General features: G+C 41.7%; 1 protein-coding gene across 3 annotated transcripts in view; it reads right to left on the reverse strand.

The window, feature by feature from the left end:
* Nucleotides 1–5,856: 5,856 nt before the first annotated feature.
* Nucleotides 5,857–20,332, reverse strand: part of LOC140731567 (uncharacterized) — a 48,937-nt gene continuing 34,461 nt past the window's right edge. Inside the window, exons 4-5 of one of the 3 annotated variants that reach the window (XR_012099874.1) lie at nucleotides 9,355–9,499; nucleotides 5,857–6,091 (exon numbers count right to left, since the gene is read on the reverse strand). The gene's annotated coding sequence lies outside the window, so the exon portion shown is untranslated. Of the gene's footprint in view, nucleotides 6,097–9,354; nucleotides 9,500–20,332 lie in introns of all 3 variants that reach the window. The other 2 variants (XR_012099875.1, XR_012099873.1) reach the window with 2 other exon arrangements.

Raw genomic sequence — 20,332 nt, forward strand, 5'->3', positions numbered from 1 at the left:
GGAAAATGCAAAGGACTGAAAAGAAGGAATCTGATAGGACAGGAGAGCGGGAAATGGGTAACAAAAGGAAGTAAAAGAAGAACCAAAGGAAGACGTTCCACAGTGGAGAAAAGAGAAGTGGGGAGACAGAATGGAGGAGACGAGCGTGTGGGTTGATGAAAAGAAAAGCTGGAGGTAGAAATTAAAGATATCGATGTTCATGCCATCGGGTTTAAATTACCTGGATGTAATATGAGGTCTTGCTCCTCCAAACTGAGAGTGCACTCATTGTGTTAGTTAAACAATGAACCAGAAGCAAGAGTGGATTAATAATTTTCCCCTGGGATCCCTATTAAATCAATTCTCTCTCACTGTGGCATCTTGTCCCAGACTCACAAAGTAGAGGGTGTATGTTCTTCATAGCTACTCTGTCGAGGCCTTTCAATATTTAATAGGTTTCAATGAGATCTCCTCTCTTTCTTCTAGAACTGCGTGTGCAGGTTCAAAGCCGTCTAACGCTCCTCATACATTAACCCTTTTATTCTTGGAATCATTCTCGTGAACCTTCTCCGGACCTGCTCCAATACGAGTACATCTTTCCTCAGAAAGGAGGTCGGAAACTGCTCACAATACACCAAGAGCAATCTGACCAATGTGTCATAAAGCTACAGTATCACATCCTTGCTCTTATATGCTAACATTACAGTTGTCATCCTTAATCAACCCAATCTGCAAGCAAACATTTAGGGTCTCCAGCTCAAGGACTCCCAAGTACCTATAAACCTCTTTTTCTCCACCCTTGTACGTGACCGTACACTTGCAAACACTGTATTTCATCTGCTACTTCGATGCCTGATCTCCAGACCTATCAAAGTCCTTCTGCAGACTCCCAATTTGCTCTAAACTACCTGTCCCGTACCTATCATTGTATCAACTGCAAATTTCGTCACCAAGGTATTAATTCTGTCATCCATATCATTCAGATTTAACATGAAAAAATGTGTTCTCAATACTGACCCCTACAGAACACCATTAGTCACTGACAGCAAAACAGAACTGCCCACATTATTCTGACTCTTTCTCCCTTGTCAGTCAGCCGAACATTGATCCATACAAGTATCTATCTGTAATTCCATGAGCTGTGATCTTGTTAAGCAGCCTCACGTGCAGCACCTGAGAAACATAGAAAACCTGCAACACAATACAGGATTGAAGGGCAATACAGGTGCTTTGGCCCACAAAGCTGTGCCGAACATGCCCTTACGCTAGAACTGCCTAGGCTTACCCATAGTCCTCTATTTTTCTAAGCTCCACGTACCTATCCAGGAGACTCTGAAAAGACCCTATCGCTTCTGCCTCGACCACTGATGCTGGCAGCCCATTCCATGCACTCACTACTCTCTGCGTAAAAAACTTACTCCTGATATCTCCTTTGTATCTACTTCTGAGCACCTTAAAACTGTGCCCTCTCGTGTAAGCCATTTCAGCCCTGGAAAAAAAACCCTGTCTGTCCACACGATCAATGCCTCTCATCATCTTATCAGGTCACCTCTCAGCCTCCGTCACTCCAAGGAGAAAAGGCCAAGTTCACTCAACCTATTCTCATAAGGCATGCTCCCCAATCCAGGCGACATCCTTGTAAATCTCTTCTGCACCCTTTCTATGGTTTCCACATCCTTCCTGTTGTGAGGCAATTAGAACTGAACACAGTATTCCAAGTGGGGTCTGACCAGGTTCCTATATAGCTGAACCTCTAGGTTCTTAAACGCAGTCCCAGGGTTGATGAAGGCTGATACACCATATGTCTTCTTAACCACAAAGTTAACCTGCGTTGCAGCTTTGAGTGTCCTATGGACTCAGACCCCAAAATCCCTCTGATCCTCCACACTGCCAAGAGTCTTGCCATTAATACTATATTCTGCCATCATATTTGACCTACCAAAATTAACCACCTCACACTTACCTGGGTTGAACTCCATCTGCCACTTCTCAGTCTAGTTTTGCATCCTATCAATGTCCTGATGAAAACCTCTAACAACCCTCCAAACTATCCACAGCACCCCCAACGTTGGTGTCATCAGCAAACTTACTAACCCATCCCTCCACTTCCTCATCCATGTCATTTATAAAAATCATGAAGAGTAAGGGTCCCAGAACAGATTACTGAGGCACACCACTGGACACCGTCCTCCATGCGGAATATGACACATCTACAACCACTCTTTGCCTTCTGTGGGCAAGCCAGTCCTAAATCCACAAAGCAATGTCCCCTTGGATCCCATGCCTCCTTACTTTCTCAATAAGCCTTGCATGGGGTACCTTGTTAAAGATCATCTGAAAATCCAAGCAAACAACATCCACTGCCTCTGCTTTATTTATCTTCTCTGTTATTTCCCCAAAGCATTTCAAGTGATTTGTCAGACATGATTTCCTCCAAAGGAATCCTGCTGACTTTGGCCGACTTCATCATGCGTCTCCAGTTACAGAACCCAAAAACTCACCCTTCATACACTCGAACATATTCCTGACCACTGAGGTCAGACTAATTGTCCTCTAATTTTCTTTCTTCTGACTCCCTCTCTTCTTAAAGAGTGGAATGACATTTGTAACTTTCTAGTCCATCAGAATCATTCTATATTTTAGTGATTTTTGATGGATCATTATTCATTACCTTAAGGGAAAACTAAGGGGGAACTTCTTCATTCAGAGGCAGGGAGAGTGTCCAACGAGCTGCCAGAGCAAGTGGCAGGGACGATTTCAATCTTTAAGAGAAGTTTGCTTAGGCCCATGGATGAGAAGGATATGGAGGGTTATGGTGCAGGTGGAAGCTTTTGGAACCCGGCAGATTAATACTTTGGCACGGACTAGATTGGCTGAATGGCATTTTCCTGTGTTGTAGTGTTCTATGACTATAATGGCTTCACAATCTCTTCAGCTACCTCTTTCTGATCCCCGGGGTGTTCACCTTCTGGTCCAGGAGTCTTATCTACCTTCAGCCCTTTCAGCTTCCAAAACACCTTCTCACCTTGGTAAAAGCATTTATCCTCACTTCTGTCCCAGATACACCTGAATGTTTTGCATTTATGTAATTAATTTAATGACAGAATTGTAGTGGGTGACTTCAGTCTGCAGGAGGATTGGGAAAGTCAGATTGGTGTGAGATCGAAACAGGGAATGTATTGAATGCTTACGAAATGGCTTTTTAGAGCGGCTGATGATTGAGCTTACTGGGGGAACTGCTGTCTTAGATTGGGTGTTGTGCAATAACCCAGATCTTATTTGGGAGGTTAATGTAAAGGAACCATTAGAAGGCAGTGATCATAATATGACTGAATTTCAATGGCAATTTGTGAGGGAGAATCATAAGTCACATGCATAGCATCACAATGGAATAAACGGAATTACAGAGGCATGAGAGAGGTGATTCCCCAGGTGGATTGGGGAAGGATACTGATGGGGATGACGCCAGAGCAGAAATGGTTGACGTTTCTGAGAATAGTTCATAATGTATGGGATAGATATGTCCTGCACTAATTTTCATCTATTCAGTATGCATATATACTTATCATATAACCATATAACAATTACAGCACAGAAACAGGCCATCTCGGCCCTTCTTTGTCCGTCTCAAATGCTTACTCTCATATAATCCCACTGACCTACACTCAGCCCATAACCCTCCATTCCTTTCCTGTCCATATACCCATCTAATTTTACTTTAAATGACAATATTGAATCTGCCTCTACCACTTCTACTGGAAGCTCGTTCCACACAGCTACCACTCTCTGAATAAAGAAATTCCCCCTCATGTTACCCTTAAACTTTTGCCCCCCATGTCTCAACTCATGTCCTCTTGTTTGAATCTCCCCTACTCTCAATGGAAAAAGCCTATCCATGTCAACTCTATCTATCCCCCTCGTAATTTTAAATACCTCTATCAAGTCCCCCCCCCCCTCAACCTTCTACGCTCCAAAGAATAAAGACATAACTTGGTCAATCTTTCCCTGTAACTTAGGTGCTGAAACCCAGGTAACACATCTTTCCTATAATTCGGTGACCAGAACTAAACACAATAATCCAAATTCGGCCTTACCAATGCCTTGTACAATTTTAACATTACATCCAACTCCTATACACAATGCTCTGAATTATAAAGGCCAACATACCAAAAGCTTTCTTCACCACCCTATCCACATGAGATTCCACCTTCAGGGAACTATGCACCATTATTCCTAGATCACTCTGTTCTACTGCATTCTTCAATGCCCTACCATTGACCATGTATGTCCTATTTGGATTATTCCTACCAAAATGTAGCACCTCACACTTATCAGCATTAAACTCCATCTGCCATCGCTCAGCCCACTCTTCTAATTGGCCTAAATCTCTCTGCAAACTTTGAAAACCTACTTCATTATCCACAACACCACCTACCTTAGTATCACATTCTGAGAATAGTTGCACAGAATAGATATGACCCTCAAAAGTAGTACTCAAACAGCAGAGCTGCGCTACCGTGGCTGAGAAAGGAAGTTAAGGACTCTATAAAAGCCAAAGAAAGTGCTAAATAAGGTAGCAAAAAATGAGCAAGAAGTTAAATAATTGGCTAGCTTTTAAAATGCAATGACAGGCAACTAAGAAAAATGCTATAAGAATTGGAACGGTGAAGTATGAGGGCAAACTAGACAATAATATAAACCAGTTATAAAAATTGTGAAAGGAGGCAAGAGTTGATATTGAACCACTGGAAAATGATGCTCATGGGGTAGAAATGGGGAAGAGATGGTAGATGAACTTGATACGTACTTTGCATCTGTCTTCTCTGTGGAAGACACTAGCAATGTGCCAGAGATCCGTGGGTGTCAGGGAGCAAGAGTGAGTGTCATTGCTATTACAAAGGAAAATGTGCTAGGCAAACTCAGGTTCTTAAAGTGGTAAGTCACCTGGACCAGATGGACTACATCCCAGAGTCCTGAGAGAGGTTGCTGAAGAGATAACAGATGCATTGGTCATGACCTGTCAAGAATCACTTGCTTCAGGCATGTTCCCAAAAGACAGGAAGATTACAAATTTGAATCCACTCTCTGAGAAGGGAGGAAGTCAAAAGGAAGCAAATTAAAGTCCAGTTAGCCAAACCACAGTGGCTGGGAAAGAGTTGGAGTCTATTATATCAGATGAGGTTTTGGGGTACTAGGAGAGTAATGATAAAATAAGTCAAAGCCAGCATAGCTTCTGTACAGGGAAATCTTAACTGACAAATCTATTAAGAGTTCTCCGAGGAAGTAATAAGCAGGATGAACAAATGAGAGGCAGTGGATATTATTTACTTGGATTTTCAGAAGACATCTGATAAGGTGTCACACATGAGACTGTTTAACAGTATAAAAATCAGAAGAAATACTGTCATGGATAGAGGAATGGCTGACAGCCAAGAAGCAGAGAGTGGGAATAAAAGGAGCCTTTTCTAGTTGGCTAGCATTGACTAGTGGCCTTCAGGGTCAGTATTTGGTCCATTACTTTTCATATTGTTTGTCAATGATTTGGATGATGAAATTGATGGCGTTGTGGCAAGGTTTGCGGATGATTCAAAGACAGGTGGAGGAGTTGGTAGTGCTGAGGAAGCAATGTGATTGCCGCAGGACACCGACAAATTTGAAGAACGGGCAAAAAAGTGGCAGATGGAATACAATATTGGAAAATGTATGTAGCCTTCGTGCCCCCCAGTTTACCCCCCGTTCGCCTAAGGTGAACCGCCGTCACCCACCAACAGTGCGATACTTCAGTGTAAATACGGTGTAATGCACCCCAGTACACACTCGCGATATAAATAACAGACAGACACCAAAGCGAGTAAATAATTGCAACTTTATGGTTATTTCTTAGTGATGGGTTAGTAGAAACAGATTACCTAAAGACGCCAAATAAGTTTATCAGTTTGTGCACATAATATGTTACTACATTGGAGCTCACACCCCTGGTTCCATCCACAACGACCTTCCAAGCCTTCGACCACTGTCCAAACCGGTCCAGTATCCGTCGCTCTGGAACTGCTGTGCGCTCCCTACACGTCCGTCCTCCTCGCTCTCCTCCTGAAAAAGTCCGCGAACTCCCCTGAGCTTACACGTATGAGATAGAATTGGTTAGTTTCCCCCTTATCGGTAGTCATAACCCAAACATACCAGATACAGAAACCCATTACAGCATTTAAAAACATTACAGAGAAGCCATTTCATTATTACAGTACAGAAAAGCCATTTTGTTAGCCTGAACACTTAACACCACTGTTACTGAAAGGCCTACATGTACAATAATGCTTTTTGGCAAAAGGAGCAATAGTGAACTATTATCTGATTGGGGAGGAGGTTAAAACAACAGAAGTACAGAAGGGAATATGAGTCCTTGGGCAAGACTCCCAGAAGGCTAATTTACAGGTTGAGTCTGTGGTAAAGAAGGCAAATGCAATGCAGGCATTTATTTATCATATTATGCAGGCATAATATGATAAGTTTTTATCTGCAATTTGAGAAGGATAAGGGCAGATCGGAGGTGTCAGTGTTGCAGTTGAACAAAGGAGACTATGGAGCCATGTGGTAGGAGCTGGCCAAAGTTAACTGGATGGATATCCTAGCAGAAAAGACAGTGGAACAGCAATGGTAGGTATTCTTGGGAATAATGCACAAGGTGCAAAATCAGTTCATCCCCCAGAGAAGGAAGGATTCAAAGGGGAGAAAGGGGCCACAGTGGTTGACAGAGGAAGTCAGAGATTGCATAGCATTAAAAAAAAAGAAGTATGACAGAGCTAAGGTGAGTGGGAAGACAGATGATTGGGAAATTTTTAAGGAACAACAGCACTTAACTAAAAAGACAATATGGAGAGAGAAAATGAGATACAAATGCAAGTTAGCCAGGAATATAAAGGAGGATAGCAAAAGCTTTTTTAGGTATGTGAAGAGAAAGAGGATAGTTAAGAACAATGTTGGGCCCTTGAGGAATGAATTGGGTGAAATTGTTATGGGAAACAGAGAAATGGCAGAAGAATTTAATAAGTACTTTAGATCTGTCTTCACTAGGGAAGACACAAGCAATCTCCCAGATGTATGAATGGGCCAAGGACATAGGGTAACAGAGGAAATGAAACAGATTGACATTAGGAAGGAAACGGTGATGAGTAGACTGACGGGACTGAAGGCTAACAAATCCCCAGGTCCAGATGGTCTGCATCGTAGGGTACTGAAGGTGGTGGCTCTGGAAATTGTGGATGCATTGGTAATCATTTTCCAATGTTCCTTAGATTCAGGATCAGTTCCTGAGGATTGGAGAATGGCTAATGTTATCCCACTTTTTAAGAAAGGAGGGAGGGAGAAAACAATCGTCCTGTCAGCCTAACATCAGTAGTGGGGAAGATGCTAGAGTCCATTATTAAAGATGAAATAGTGGCATATTTAGATAGCAGTGATAGGATTGGGCCGAGCCAGCATGGATTTACCAAGGGTAAATCATGCTTGACTGATCTATTGGAGTTTTTCGAGGATGTAACCAGCAAGTTAGACAAGAGAGATCCAGTGGATGTAGGGTACTTCGATTTTCAGAAGGCAAATCAACGATTTAGATGAAGGCATTGAGAATAACATCAGCAAGTTTGCTGATGATACTAAGCTGGGTGGCAGTGTGATATGTGATGAGGATGTTAGGAGAATTCAGGGTGACTTGGATAGGCTGGGTGAGTGGGCAGATACTTGGCAGATGACGTTTAATGTGAATAAGTGTGAGGTTATCCACTTTGGGAGTAAGAACAGGAAGGCAGATTATTATCTGAACGGTGTAAAGTTAGGTAAGGGAGAAATACAAAGAGATCTAGGAGTCCTTGTTCATCAGTCACTGAAGGTGAATGAGCAAGTGCAGCAGGCAGTGAAGAAGGCTAATGGAATGTTGGCCTTTATTACAAAGGGAATTGAGTACAAGAGCAAGGAAACCCTTTTGCATTTGTACAGGACCCTTGTGAGACCACACCTGGAGTATTGTGTACAGTTTTGGTCTCCAGGGTTAAGGAAGGACATCCTGGCTGTAGAGGAAGTGCAGCGTAGATTCACGAGGTTAATTCCTGGGATGTCCGGACTGTCTTACACAGAGAGGTTAGAGAGACTGGGCTTGTGCACGCTGGAATTAAGGAGATTGAGAGGGGATCTGATTGCAACATATAAGATTATTAAGGGATTGGACAAGGTAGAGGCAGGAAATATGTTCCAGATGCTGGGAGAGTCCAGTACCAGAGGGCATGGTTTAAGAATAAGGGGTAGGTCATTTAGGACAGAGTTAATGAAAAACATCTTCTCCCAGAGAGTTGTGGGGGTGTGGAATGCACTGCCTCAGAAGACAGTGGAGGCCAATTCTCTGGATGCTTTCAAGAAGGAGCTAGATAGGTATCTTATGGATAGGGGAATCAAGGGTTATGGGGACAAGGCAGGAACCGGGTATTGATAGTAGATGATCAGCCATGATCTCAGAATGGCAGTGCAGGCTCGAAGGGCCGAATGGTCTACTTCTGCACCTATTGTCTATTGCATTTAAAGTTAAGTAGAATATATAGGACAATGAGATAATGCTGGTACTTTATAAGACAACACTTGGGCTAACTTAGAGTATTTAGGACCCTCAGCTCAGAAAAGTTGTATTGTCGTTGGAGAGAGTCCAGAAGATGGTGAAGAAGATGATTCTGGGAATGAAACGGTTAAGGTATGAGGAGCATTTGCCAGCCTTGGGCCTGTACTCCTGCACTGATCTATGTTTAATAAGTGCAGGTCGCGGGTGTTATGTCTCACTGAAACCCACCAAATGTGGAAAGATCTCGATAGGGTGGATGAGGAGAGGACTTTTCATATGGTGGGAGTAGCCACAACAGAGGGCACAGCGTCAAAGCTGAGGAGTGACCTTTTAGAGTAGTTAAGGAGGACTCTACTTAGTCAGATAGCAGTGAATCTGTGGAATTCTCTGACACAGACGGCGGTGGGGGCCAAGTCTGTGGGTACATTTAAGGCAGCAGCTAATAGTTTGCTGATCAGTCAGGGCATTACAAGATATGCCGAGGAGACAGGTGCATGGGGTTGAGTGAGAACCGGGATCAGCCATGATAGAACGGCCGAGCAGACTCGATGGGGCTGAATGGCCTAATTCTGCTCCTGTCTTATGGCCTTATATTGCTAGTCTCCTACACAGTGAAGATTGACACAAAGTACTTTTTACATTCGGCCACTGTTTCTTTGCTCTATTACTAACTAGCCATTATTATCTTCCAGCGGTACAATATCAACTCTTGCCTCTCTTTAATTCTTTATATATCTGAAAAACTTTTGATACGATATTATTGGCTCACTCACCTTAATTTTTCATCTTGTCTCTCCTGTGAGTTTTTTTTTGGTTGTCTCCTGTTGGTTATGTAAAAGCTTTCCAATCCTCTAACTTCCCACCATTTTGTTGCTTCTTGATGTGACCCCGCTTTCGGGCCAAGACCCTTCATCAGGACTGGGAAAAAAAAGATGAGACATCAGAGGAAGGAGTGTGGGGGTGAAAGGGGTGGAAGAAGTGGAAGGTGATAGGTGAAACTGGGAGAGGAGGAGTAGTCCTTCTTAATTATTTTAGTTGCACTGTTGGTTTTTCAACGATTCCCAATCTCTATGCACTCTCTTTGGCTTTTAATCTGCCTTTGGTTTCTCTTATCAGCCACGGTTTTGACACCTTGCCTTTAGAATACTACTTCCTCTTTGTGATGTAGATATCCTGTGACTTCCAAATTGTTTCCAGAAATTCCATCCATTGGTGCTCTGTTTTCAACCCTACCCGTGTTCCTTTCAAATCAATTTTGACCAATTTTTCTCTCATGCCTTGCTAATTCTCTTTATTCCACATCTGACTTTAACTTCTCCTTCTCTAATGTCAGGGTAAATTTGATCATATTAAGATCACTTGCCCCAAAGGGTTCTTTGAACTTAAGTGACCTAATTAATTCCAGAGAAGGAAGTTGGAGGATCAGAACGGGAGTGCGGTGGGAGCCATTTTGACTTTTTCTTATTCTCATCGGCGTTAAGAGAGGCGGGACTGTGCAGGCATGTGACGTCGGGCAGTGAAGTGGGGAAGATTTTAAAAGGACACAGCCTTAAATAGCGGGCAGCAGAGTGTAGGCTTAAGGGTTTTGCCTCAACGGGCTTAGGTGGAAATGGGCAAAGCAAGGTAGGTTTAGTTTTCATTTGCTCCTGTTATTTGAGGGCAACTTGTTGTTCTCAGTGTCGGATGTGGGAGGTCCTGGAGTCTCCTAGCCTCCCAGACGTTCATATCTGCGCCAAGTGCGTCGAGCTGCAGATCCTAAGGGACTGTGTTAGGGAACTGGAGCTGCAGCTCGATGACCTTCGTCTGGTCAGGGAGAGTGAAGAGTTGATAGAGAGGAGTTACAGGCAGGTGGTCACACCAGGGCCACGGGAGGCAGACAGGTGGGTCGCGGTTAGGAGGGGGAAGGGGAAGAGTCAGGTACCAGAGAGTACCCCAGTGGCTGTACCCCTTGACAATAAGTACTCCTGTTTGAGTACTGCTGAGGGGGGACAACCTACCTGGGGGAAGCAACAGTGGCCGTGCCTCTGGCACAGAGTCTGGCCCTGTAGCTCAGAAGGGTAGGGAAAGGAAGAGGAAGGCAGTAGCAATAAGGGACGCTATGGTAAGGGGGTCAAACAGGCGATTCTGTGGACGCAGTCAGGAGACCCGGATGGTAGTTTGCCTCCCTGGTGCCAGGGTCCGGGATGTTTCTGATCGCGTCCATGTTATCCTGAAGTGGGAGGGTGAGGAGCCAGATGTTGTGGTACATATAGGTACCAATGATATAGGTAGGAAAAGGGAAGAGGTCCTGAAAGGAGAATACAGGGAGTTAGGAAGGCAGTTGAGAAGAAGGACCACAAAGGTAGTAATCTCGGGATTACTGCCTGTGCCATGTGGCAATGAGAGTAGGAATGGAATGAGGTGGAGGATAAATACGTGGCTGAGGGATTGGAGCAGGGGACAGGGATTCAAGTTTCTAGATCATTGAGACCTCTTTTGGGGCAGGTGTGACCTGTACAAAAAGGACGGGTTACACTTGAAGCCTAGGGGGACCAATATTCTGGTGGGAAGGTTTAATAGAACTGTTAGGGAGGGTTTAAACTAATTTGGCAGGGGGGTGGGAACCAGAATGATGGAGCAGAGGAGAGGGAAAACAGAAATAGGTCTAAGGTAGTGAGCAGTAAGGATGTCAGGAAGGACAGGCAGGTGATGGAGCAAATTTGCAGCTATTGGGATGAGTTGCAGTGCAATAAAGTTGCAGTGCAATCAATGCAAGATGTACCAAATACTGGACTTAAGGTGTTATACTTAAATGTACACAGCATAAGGAATAAGGTGGATGATTTTGTTGTACAGTTACAGATTAGCAGGTATGATATCGTGGCCATCGCTGAGACATGGCTAAAGGATGCATGTCTCTGGGAGCTGAACGTCCAAGGATACACGGTGTATTGGGAGGATAGGCAGGTAGGTAGAGGGGGTGGCGTGGCTTTAATGGTAAGAAATGATAGTAAATCATTAGAAAGAATTGACATAGGATCGGAAGGTACAGAATCTTTATGGGTTGAGCTAAGAAATCGCAGGAGTAAATGGACCCTGATGTCAATTATCTACAGGCCTCCAGGTCTACAGGCAGTGTTATGATAATTGTAGGGGATCTTAACATGCGAGTGGATTGGGAAAATCAGGTCGGCACTGGATCTCAAGAGAGAGAATTTGTAGAATGTCTACGAGATGGCTTTTTAAAACAGCTTGCTGTTGAGCCCACTAGGGGATCGGCTGTACTGGATTGGGCATTGTGTAATGAACCAGAGGTGATTAGAGAGATGGAAGTGAAGGAACCCCTAGGAGTTAGTGATCACAACATGATTGAGTTCACTGTGAAATTTGAAAAAGAGAAGCCGAAATCTGATGTATCGGTATTTCAGCAGAGTAAAGGAAATTACAGTGGCATGAGAGAGGAACTGGCCAAGGTTGACTGGAAAGGGACACTAGCTGGAAGGACGGCAGAGCAGCAGTGGCTGGAGTTTATGCGAGAAGTGAGGAAGGTGCAAGACAGATATATTACAAAGAAGAAGAAATTTTCGAATGGAGAAAGGATTCAACTGTGGCTGACAAGAGAAGTCAAAGCCAAAGTAAAAGCAAAGCAGAGGCTTACAAGGAAGCAAAAATTAGTGGGAAGTTTTAAAAAGCTTACAAAAGGAAACTAAGGTGGTCATTAAGAGGGAACAGATGAACTATGAAAGGAAGCTAGCAAATAATATCAAAGAGGATACTTAAAGCTTTTTCAAGTATATAAAGAGTAAAAGACAGGTGAGAGTAGATATAGGACTGATAGAAAATGATGCTGGAGAAATTGTAATGGGAGATAAGGAGATGGCAGAGGAACTGAACAAGTACTTTGCATCAGTCTTCACTGCGGAAGACATCAGCAATATACCGGACATTCAAGGGTGTCAGGGAAGAGAAATATGCGCAGTCACAATTACGACAGAGAAAATACTCAGGGAGCTGAATAGTCTAAGGGTAGATAAATCTCCTGGACCAGATGGAATGCACCCTCGTGTTCTGAAGGAAGTAGCAGTGGAGTTTGCGGAAGCATTAGCAATGATCTTTCAAAAGTCGATAGATTCTGGCCTGGTTCTGGAGGACTGGAAGATTGCAAATGTCACTCCACTATTTAATTAAGGAGGCAAGGAAGCAAAAAGAAAATTATAGACCTGTTAGCTTGACATCGGTGGTTGGGAAGTTGTTGCAGTCGATTGTCAAGGATGAGGTTACGGAGTACCTGAAGGCATATGACAAGATAGGCAGAACTCAGCATGGTTTCCTTAAAGAAAAATCCTGCCTGACGAACCTAGTGCAATTTTTTGAGGAAATTACAAGTAGGCTAGACAAGGGAGATGCACTGGATGTTGTGTATTTGGATTTTTAGAAGGCCTTTGACAAGGTGCCGCACATGAGGCTGCTAAACAAGATAAGAGCCCATGGAATTATGGGAAGGTTACATACGTGGATAGAGTGTTGGTTGATTGACAGGAAACAGAGAGTGGGAATAAAGGGATCCCATTCTAGTTGGCTGCCGGTTACCAGTGGTGTTCTACGGGAATCCATGTTGGGGCCGCTTCTTTTTACATTGTATATCAACGATTTGGATTATGGAATAGATGGCTTTGTGGCTAAGTTTGCTAATGATACAAAGATAGGTGGAGGGGCCGGTAGTGCTGAGGAAACAGAGAGTCTGCAGAGAGACTTGGATAGATTGGGGGAAAGGGCAAAGAAGTGGCAAATGAATTACAATGTCGGAAAGTGTACGGTCATGCACTTTGGTAGAAGAAATAAACGGGCAGACTATTATTTAAATAGGGAGAGAATTCCAAGTTCTAAGTTGCAACGGGACTTGGGAGTCCTTGTGCAGGATACCCTTAAGGTTAACCTGCAGGTTGGGTCGGTGGTGAAGAAGGCAAATGCAATGTTAGCATTCATTTCTAGAGGAATAGATTTTAGGAGCAGGGATGTGATGTTGAGGCTCTATAAAGGACTGGTAAGACCTCACTTGGTATACCATGTGCAGTTTTGGCCTCATTATTTAAGAAAGGATGTGCTGACATTGGAGAGGGTTCAGAGAAGATTTACTAGAATGATTCTGGGAATGAGAGGGTCAACATATGAGGAACGTTTGACCGCTCTTGGACAGTACTCCTTGGAGCTTAGAAGAATGAGGGGGACCTCACAGAAACATTTCAAATGTTGAAAGGCATGGACAGAGTGGATGTGGCAAAGTGGTTTCCCATGGTGGGGAGTCTAGTACGAGAGGACATGACTTGAGGATTGCAGGGCGCCCATTCAGAACAGATATGTGAAAAAAATATTTTAGCCAGAGGGTGGTGAATCTATGGAATTTGTTGCCACAGGCGGCAGCAGAGGCCAAGTCTTTGGGTGTATTTAAGGCAGAAATTGATAGGATTCTGAGTAGTCAGGGCATCAAATGGTGAGAAGGCGGGGGAATGGGACTAAAGGGGAGATTGGATCAGCTCATGATGAAATGGTGGAGCAGACTCGATGGGCCAAATGGCTGACTTCTGCTGCTTTGTCTTATGGTTCATTACATCACCCAATTCAAAATAGTGGGCTCAACCACGAGCTGCTCTAAAAAAGCATCTTGTAGGTATTCTAGGAATTCCTCTTCCTGAGAACAACAACATCCTTATTTGTCTAATCACCTGCATGACAATCCCCAATGATTTTATTTAATATTTTACCAAATCAGCCACACAAACCCACTACCAGCTTCCTCTTGGTTGTTATTTCAAGAAACATATACAGTAAGTATCTGGGAAACAAGTGGACTTGCAGATGCTAGAAATCTAGATAACTGCACACAAATTGCTGGAGGTGCTCAACAAGTTAGGCAGCAACTATGGATGGGAATCAACATTTTGGGCCAAGACCCTTCATCGGGACTCTTGATACCCACGTATCTGGAATATCAACAAGCAAAGAAAATAGAAAGTAGTGAGAAAACCTTTGACAAAAATTAGTTCAAGGCTTAAAAAACCTGCCAAACAGAGCTCAATAGTTAACAAATACAACAAAGGCAATAAACACTTCCATCAATACCAACATTGTCTTTTTTTTTATAAATAATATCTTGGTCCCATTTGAATCAGTAAAATTTACAAAGATAAATAAGAACTTTAGAAAACACTATTTACACTCAAACCCACTTAGATTAACACTACCTTGGACAGAAGGAGGAAGAGAAATAACACACACATGAAAAAGAAAATCACACAACAGTCAGATAAAACTTGTAAGTATATACTTTCATCAAAAATGAACAGGATTCAGCACTCCATGCGTGTATATGCAATCGTGATAAGAAATGCATTCCATAAAATTTAAATGAGAGGCCAACTCATAAAAATGAATCGTCACTATGGAAGAAAACATTAACCAGCGGAACGAGTATGAACCTTCATGGGAGACATCCCAATAATCTGAGCAGACGAGATGGTGACAAGAAAGCATCGAGCACCTGACAGAGAGTTGGAGACCTTTTCCCAGAAACAAAGGGGTTCCTTGCAGAACAGGACAAGGTGGCTAACAAAAGGGGAAAAAAATCAAAAATACATGAAATACAAACAAACAAGGCAGTAACTGCAGAAAATGCCAAGGGAAACTAGACACAATCCAACACATTCCAGTTTAACTCAACCTGATTACTTACACAGATACAATCAAATGACAAATATCATTCACCAAAACCTTCCTTTAAAATACAAACTCATGGATGCCCTCCATCACTTCATAAAGGCACCATAAATTCAAGCCTGATCCAGTTTTAGAGTTAAAATCTTACAAATTTTATGACAGTCAATACATTATTTCAGATAGGGCAATCCATAATAACCATCCGGAAATGATAAGCAAGCAGGAACAACTCCCTCAGATGATAAGACTATTCCCAACACACACACACGTTCCTCGACCAGTGGAGCACCTCATCACAGGTATTGTGTCATCAGTCAGACAACGGAAAGATTTTCTCTGTCAATCAGCTTCCAAATATTGCTACTCTGACATTCGCTGCCACACCCCGCTGCTGATTCCCTTCTCCTCATCATACGTTCTTAGCCTGCCCATCGTCCAGAGCTCCAAACTCTGCTCTGTGCAGACCTGCCTCTGGTTTCTGACCCTGCTGTGTTGAACATCCAACTAATATTTTCCCATTCTACTTTCAGTATTTAGGACACAGTGGTATTTTCTAGCAACCCTTTAGAAGCAGGGAATTATCCTTCTAACTTTTCTTTTAAAAAATAATAACATGGATTATTGTATTAATTTACTTAGTCTTAATGTGAAGGCTTAAACCACCCTTTGAAAAGAAATAAGATTTTTGCCTTTATTAAAATACTTAAGGTCCCAATTATTTTTTTTACAAGAAACCCAGGTACGCAATTCTGCTAATTCTCACCTTTTTAGCTGATGGAGAGCATTACTCTGCCATTCTTGTTTTCAGGCCAAACCTAGAGGAGTTTCGATTGTTATAGAAAATACAGTTGCCTTTGTGCAACACAAGGTTGTTTCTGATGCTAGTGGGCGATTTGTTATAGTATCTGGGAAATTAGAGATTAAATTGTTGGAACTTGCTAATGTTTATGCTCCAAATATAGAACATCCAGGATTCTTTGAGCGTTTTTTTTTTTTGTTTCTGCCTGATCTGAGTTTGTACTCAGATTGGTGATGGCAGGAGACTTTAATTGCTGGCTAGATCCAGTTTTAGAATGGTCTTTTAAACCAGCAACACTGAATAAATCAGCCGTGTTTATTCATTCATTTCTAATGAAATGTGGTATTGTTGATACATGGCATTTCTTACATCCAGCAGATAGAGAATACTCATTTTTTTCTCATGTTCATCATGCATATTCCAGAATTGACTTTTTTTTAAAATTGTTAACCAAATGATTCCATTAGTTCAATCTTGTGAATATAAAGAGATTGCTATTTCTGACCATGCTCCTGTGCTTTTATTCATAAATCTTCCTGGTTTTCCTCAGACAAACAGATTCTGGCGTTTTAATTTAACTTTGTTATCTGACAAGGATTTCTTAAAGTTCTTGAAAAGGCAAATTACTCTCTTTTTTGAAGAGAATACAGTGGAGGAGACTTCTATCCTTGTCATATGGGATGCCTTTAAAGCATATATCATAGGACAAATCATTTCTTATACTGCAAGTGTTAAGAAAAAAAAGCTAATAAAGAGTCAATTAATTTAGCCCAATCAGCTGAAACAAATAGATGAAGAATATGCTTTGACTTCAGATCCTGTTTTATAAAAAAGACGGGTTGAAATTAAAACTAAATATGATTTTTTTAATTAACACATCCTATTTAAACTCAACTCCCAAAGGATAAAAATCTATTTTATTTTTATGGAGATAAAACTGGTAAATTATTGGCTAACCAAATTAAAATTTCTAGTGCTAAACGACAGATTAAAGGAATTTCTAAAGCTGATGGTATTAGGACAACTGATCATTCAGAAATAAATTTTACTTTTAAAGAATTTTATTGTAAACTTTATAGTTCTGATCCTCAAAGATAATACTGTAATGGATAATTTTTAGACCAATTAAATATCCCTACACTTTCCGTTGATAACCAAAAACAGATCAATGTACTACTCATAAAGAAATAGCCGAGGCTGCATGCTCACTGCATTCAAGGAAAGCTCCAGGTCCTGATGGATTTTCTGGAGAATTTTATAAGGCTTTTTTCTTCTTTGCTTATACCTTATTTCTGTTCAGTTTTTTTAAGATTCTTTTAAGTCAGGTAGGTAGCAGCAATCTTTTTACGAAGCTTCTATTTCGCTTATCCTTAAAAAAATAAGAACCCAACTGAATGTTCTTCATAGACCAATTTCCTTACTTAATGTTGATGCTAAAATCCCATCTAAAGTTCTAGCCCGTAGGATGGAAAATATCTTACCATCTATCATTTCTGACGATCAGACTGGTTTTTATTAAAAATCGATATTCTCACTTTAATATTTGTCAGTTATTAAATGTTATTTATTCTCCTTCTAAGGAGATATCAGAGTGTGCGATATCCTTAGATGCTGAGAAGGCTTTTGATCGGGTTGAATGGCATTATTTATTTAAAATTTTAGAAAAAAATTATTTTGGGTCTAACTTTATTCAATGAAGTAAACTACTGAACTTATCTCCTTTTGCTCGGGTACTTACTAATTCTCAGAATTCTAAACCATTTAAACTTCAACGTGGAACCACACAAGGTTGCCCTTTGAGTCTTTTGCTCTTTGACCTGACATTAGAACCTTTAGCTACATTTATTGCTTTTCGAGCATCTAATGATATCACTGGTATTTTACGGAGGGATATTATCCACAAAGATTCACTTTATGTGGATGACTTATTCCTTTACATTTCTAATGTTGAAACTTTGTTACCTTCTGTGTTTTCTTTACTCTCTTGTTTTAGTCAGTTTTCTGGATATAAACTGAACCTGCACAAGAGTGAACTTTTTCCTTCGAATAATTTGGTATCAACTGATATTAACCTTTCTTTTAAAATTGTAAGAAACCAATTCACTTATTTGGGTGTAACAATTACTGAGAATTATAAATACGTATTTAAAGAAAACTTTCTTACTTTATTAAACTATAAAAAAAAGAACATTATCAAATTGGTCGCCCCTTTCGCTATCATTGATTGGTTGAATTAATTCTATCAAAATGAATGTTTTACCTAAATTTACACACCTCTTTCAGGCTTTACCTGTTTTTATTCCTAAATCCTTTTTTGACTCTCTGGACTCTATTTCATTCTCCTATACATGGAAAATTAAACGTCCTTGATTGAATAAAGTCCATCTCCAGGAAGTTAAAAAGAACAGAGGTTTAGCTTTACCAAATTTAAGAAACATAGAAAATAGGTGCAGGAGTAGGCCATTCGGCCCTTTGAGCCTGCACTGCCATTCAGTATGATCATGGCTGATCATCCAACTCCGAACCCTGTATCTGCTTTTTCTCCATACCCCTTGATCCCTTTAGCCACAAGGGCCATATTAATATATTTAATATAGCCAATGAACCGGCCTCAACTGTTTCCTGTGACAGAGAATTCCACAGATTCACCACTCTCTGTGTGAAGAAGTTTTTCCTCATCTCGGTCCTAAAAGGCTTCCCCTTTATCCTTAAACCGTGACCCCTCGTTCTGGGCTTCCCCAACATCGGAAACAATCTTCCGGCATCTAGCCTGTGCAATCCCTTTAGAATTTTATGTTTCAATAAGATCCCCCCTCAATCTTCTAAATTCCAGTGAGTAGTAGCCTAGTCGATCCAGTCTTTCTTCATATGAAAGTCCTGCCATCCCTGGAATCAATCTGGTGAATCTTCTCTGTACTCCCTCTATGGCAAGAATGTCTTTCCTCAGATTAGGGGACCAAAACTGCACACAGTATTCTAGGTGCGGTCTCACCAAGGCCTTGTACAACTGCAGTAGAACCTCCCTGCTCCTGTACTCAAATCCTTTTGCTATGAATGCCAACATACCGTTAGCCCTTTTCACCGCCTGCTGTATCTGCATGCCCACCTTCAATGACTGGTGTACAATGACACCCAGGTCTCGTTGCACCTCCCCTTTTCCTAATCGGCCACCGTTCAGATAATAATCTGTTTTCCCGTTCTTGCAACCAAAGTGGATAACCTCACATTTATCCACATTAAATTGCATCTGCCATGAATTTGCCCACTCACCTAACCTATCCAAGTCACCCTGCATCCTCTTAGCATCCTCCTCACAGCTAACACCACCGCCCAGCTTCGTATCATCCACAAACTTGGAGATGCTGCATTTAATTCCCTCATCTAAATTATTAATATATATTGTAAACAACTGGAGTCCCAGCACTGAGCCTTGCGGTACCCCACTAGTCACTGCCTTCCATTCTGAAAAGGTCCCGTTTACTCCCACTCTTTGCTTCCTGTCTGCCAACCAATTCTCCATCCACATCAATACCATGTGCTTTAAGTTTGCACACTAATCTCCTGTGTGGGACCTTGTCAAAAGCCTTTTGAAAATCTAAATATACCACATCCACTGGCTTTCCCTTATCCACTCTACTAGTTACATCTTCAAAAAATTCTATAAGATTCGTCAGACATGATTTTCCTTTCACAAATCCATGCTGACTTTGTCCGATGATTTCACCTCTTTCCAAATGTGCTGTTATCACATCTTTGATCATTGACTCTAGCATTTTCCCCACCACTGATGTCAGACTAATCGGTCTATAATTCCCCGGTTTCTCTCTCCCTCCTTTTTTAAAAACTGGGGTTACATTAGCCACCCTCCAATCCTCAGGAACTAATCCAGAATCTAAGGAGTTTTGAAAAATTATCACTAATGCATCCACTATTTCTTGGGCTACTTCCTTAAGCACTCTGGGATGCAGACCATCTGGCTCTGGGGATTTATTTGCCTTTAATCCCTTTAATTTACCTAACACCACTTCCCTACTAACATGTATTTCCCTCAGTTCCTCCATCTCACTAGACCCTCGGTCCCTTACTATTTCCGGAAGATTATTTATGTCCTCTTTAGTGAAGACAGAACCAAAGTAGTTATTCAATTGGTCTGCCATGGCTTTGTTCCCTATGATTAATTCACCTGTTTCTGACTGTAAAGGATCTACATTTGTCTTGACCAATCTTTTTCTTTTCGCATATCTACAAAAGCTTTTACA

This window comes from Hemitrygon akajei, chromosome 1, assembly GCF_048418815.1.
Source record: "Hemitrygon akajei chromosome 1, sHemAka1.3, whole genome shotgun sequence".
Lineage (NCBI taxonomy): Eukaryota > Metazoa > Chordata > Chondrichthyes > Myliobatiformes > Dasyatidae > Hemitrygon > Hemitrygon akajei.